The 3771-nt window shown below is 58.1% G+C and overlaps 1 long non-coding RNA gene across 1 annotated transcript; it reads right to left on the reverse strand.

The window, feature by feature from the left end:
- Positions 1–435: 435 nt before the first annotated feature.
- On the reverse strand, positions 436–3138 carry LOC140473483 (uncharacterized). Its single transcript, XR_011958362.1, has 3 exons — positions 3044–3138; positions 1839–1946; positions 436–549 (listed from the first exon to the last, which is right to left on the reverse strand). It is a non-coding gene; the product is annotated as an uncharacterized lncRNA (long non-coding RNA).
- Between the last annotated feature and the right edge of the window lie 633 nt (positions 3139–3771).

Below are 3771 nucleotides of genomic sequence, written 5' to 3' on the forward strand. Positions count from 1 at the left end.
CCTCCCTCCCTCTTTCCCTCTCTTCCCCTCCCTCCCTCTCCCCCCCCCTCTCTCCCCCCCTCCCTCTCTCTCCCTCCCTCCCTCTCTCTCTCCCTCCCTCCCTCTCTCTCTCCCTCTCTCCCTCCTCTCCCTCCCTCTCTCCCCCTCTCCCTCCCCCTCCCCTCTCCCCCCCTCTCCCTCTCCCCCGCCTCTCTCCCCCCTCTCCTCTCTCCCCACCCCCTCCCCCTCCCCTCTCCCTCTCTCCCACCCCCTCCCCCTCCCCTCTCCCTCTCTCCCTCTCCCTCCCTCTCCCCCCCCCTCTCCCTCCCCCTCTCCCTCCCTCCCCCCCTCTCTCCTCTCCCCCCCTCCCCCCCCCCCTCCCCCCCCTCTCCCCCCCCCCCCCCCTCCCCCCCCTCTCTCCCCCCCCCCCCCTCCCTATGACGAACTGAGCCCTGTCCCTTACCTGCTCTGGCTCCTTACTCTGTGCCGTAGTCTCTGAGGAACAGGACGGAACATTTTCGTAACTTCCCCCCTTCACTTTGGCCTCGTTCTCAACATCATCGTAATCTCCTTGAGAGGAATCGCAGGGAATTAACCCTCCGTCAGATTCCGGTCCCTGATCGTTCCACACATTCGGAATCCTGGATTCCCCTCCTCAGGGACATTGTGGGTCTACCCTCCAGCACATGGACTGCAGTGGGTCAGGGAGGCAGCTCACCCCCACCTTCTCAAGGGGGGGGCAACTAGGGACAGGGCAATAAATACTGGCCCAGCCAGTGAACCCCACCCCCCTGAACAGTTCATAAATAATATTCCAGAAAATGTTTCAGCCTCGCAGTGTAGAGTGAGCTTTACTCTGTATCTAACCCCGTTCTGTCCCTGTCCCTGGGGTGTTTGATGGGGGAACAGTGTAGAGGGAGCTTTACTCTGTATCTAACCCCATGCTGTCCTGTCCCTGGGAGTGTTTGATGGGGGGACAGTGTAGAGCGAGCTTTACTCTGTATTTAACCCCGTGCTGTCCCTGTCCCTGGGAGTGTTTGATGGGGGACAGTGTAGAGGGAGCTTTACACTGTATCTAACCCCGTGCTGTCCCTGTACCTGGGAGTGTTTGATGGGGGGACAGTGTAGAGGGAGCTGAACTCAGTTTTCCATTCAGGTGTGGGATGTGGTGTTGGTTGGGGAGATGCCAGTGTTGTCCCTGGACTGGAACAGCTTGGTGAGGGGGGAGCAGCAGTTGTGGAGCACAAGCCTTCAGTCCCATTGCTGGGATGTTCTCAGGGCCCATAGCCTTTGCAGGGCCCAGGATCTCCAGCTGTTTCTCAGTGAGTGAGTGAGATGGGGGGCCGAGGGGAGCTGAGTATTTCTCCCTCTCTCTGTCTCCTCCTCCCCCTCTGTCTCTCTTTCTCTCCCCCGCCTCCCCCCTCTCTCCCTCTCCCTCTCCCTCTCTCTCCTCCCCTCTGCCTCTCTCTCTCGCTCTCTCTCTCCGTCTCTCTCTCCTCCCCTCCCCCCCTCTCTCTCTCTCTCTCTCTCTCTCTCTCCCCCTCCCTCTCCCTCTCCCTCCCTCCCTCCCCCATCTCCCTCTCTCCATCTCTCTCCCCCCTCCCCCCTCCCCCCCTCTGTCCCCCCCTCACCCCCTCCCTCCCCCCCTCTCTACCTCTCCTCCCTCCCTCCCTCCCCCCTCCCTCCCTCTCCCCCCCCTCCCCTCCCCTCCCTCCCCCCCCCTCCCCTCCCTCCCTCCCCCCCCTCTTCCCCCCTTTCCCCCTCCCTCTCTCCCTCTCTCCTCCTCCCTCCCCCCCTCTCTCCCTCTCCCCCCTCCCCCACCCCCCCCTCCCTATGACGAACTGAGCCCTGTCCCTTACCTGCTCTGGGCTCCTTACTCTGTGCCGTAGTCCCTGAGGAACAGGACGGAACATTTTCGTAACTTCCCCCCTTCACTTTGGCCTCGTTCTCAACATCATCGTAATCTCCTTGAGAGGAATCGCAGGGAATTAACCCTCCGTCAGATTCCGGTCCCTGATCGTTCCACACATTTGACACACACACATCAGGACTTATCCACTTAATGGAAGGTCCTGGGGAGTGTTGCTGAACAAAGAGACCTTGGAGTGTAGGTTCATAGCTCCTTGAAGGTGGAGTCACAGGTAGATAGGATAGTGAAGGCAGCGTTTGGTATGCTTTCCTTTATTGGTCAGAGTATTGAGTACAGGAGTTGGGAGGTCATGTTTGCGGCTGTACAGGACATTGGTTAGGCCACTGTTGGAATATTGTGTGCAATTCTGGTCTCCTTCCTATCGGAAAGATGTTGTGAAACTTGAAAGGGTTCAGAAAAGATTTACAAGGATGTTGCCAGGGTTGGAGGGTCTGAGCTACAGGGAGAGGCTGAACAGGCTGGGGCTGTTTTCCCTGGAGCGTCGGAGGCTGAGGGGTGACCTTATAGAGGTTTATAAAATCATGAGGGACATGGATAGGGTAAATAGACAAGGTCTTTTCCCTGGGGGTGGGGGAGTCCAGAACTAGAGGGGCATAGGTTTAGGGTGAGAGGGGAAAGATATAAAAGAGACCCTTTGGGGCAACGTTTTCACCCAGAGGGTGGTACGTGTATGGAATGAGCTGCCAGAGGAAGTGGTGGAGGCTGTACAATGACAGCATTTAAAAGGCATCTGGATGGGGACATGAATAGGAAGGGGTTTGGGGGGATAGGGGCCGGGTGCTGGCAGGTGGGACTAGATTGGGTTGGGATATCTGGGTCAGCATGGACTAGTTGGGCCGAAGGGTCTGTTTCTGTGCTGTACATCTCTGTAACTCGCATCTGACAATGCAAGAGGAGGCAATTCAACCCATTGTGTACATACTAGCCCTTTGGGAGATTTCTCCAGCTCATCCCCTTCCTCTCCCCTCCTGCAGAAACTGGTGACTATGTTGCTCCCGGCAGGTTAACCCCCAAGTCCCTGGTCCCCCCCCTCCCCCCCCTCCCTCCTCACACCCTCCTCCCCCTCCCCCTCCCCAAGCCCTTTCAGGCAGTGAGGCCCAGACAACAACAACAACTGGCTGGGGAGCCACATACCTGTCTTGGCTGTTGCTTGCTGTCCTGAATTCCAGTCAGCTACATTCTCGTAGCCGTCTCTGGCACTGCGAGAGACTGACTGCCCAACGTCCCCATCTCCTGGAGAGGGAATCAGTTCATTTAGAGTCGGAGAATCACTCCCATCGAATGGGGGTGGGGGTGGGGGGGGGTTTCCTCAGTCCCACATTCCCCACCCAAATCCCTGTGGGAGTCAGTCCCACATTCCCCCCCCAACTCCCTGTGGGAGTCAGTCCCCACATTCCCCACCCAAATCCCTGTGGGAGTCAGTCCCACATTCCCCCTCCCCCACTTCCTGTGCGGAAGATGTTTCTCCTGAATTCCCAACGGGATTTATCCGGGACTGTCTCCATTGGGATGGCCCCCTCATTCTGGTCTCTCCCTCCCACTAGTGGAACCATCGTCTCTCCATCTCCCCGAGTGAACCCCCCTCTCAGAATTGTAACCCCCTCGATTAGGTTACTCCTCAGACCCCTCTCCGTGAGAGAGACCAGTCTCAGTCTGTTCACAATCTCCCGACGGCTATAATCCCTTGGGATCTGAGATCATTGTTGGAATAGGGAGACTGGAACTGTGCACGGTGCTCCGAGTGTGGTCTAACTGAGGGATACGGAGACTGGAACTGTGCACGGTGCTCCGAGTGTGGGACTGACTGAGGGATACAGAGACTGGAACTGTACACGGTGCTCCGAGTGTGGGTCTGACTGAGG

This window comes from Chiloscyllium punctatum, unplaced genomic scaffold, assembly GCF_047496795.1.
Source record: "Chiloscyllium punctatum isolate Juve2018m unplaced genomic scaffold, sChiPun1.3 scaffold_620, whole genome shotgun sequence".
Classification (NCBI taxonomy): Eukaryota; Metazoa; Chordata; class Chondrichthyes; order Orectolobiformes; family Hemiscylliidae; genus Chiloscyllium; species Chiloscyllium punctatum.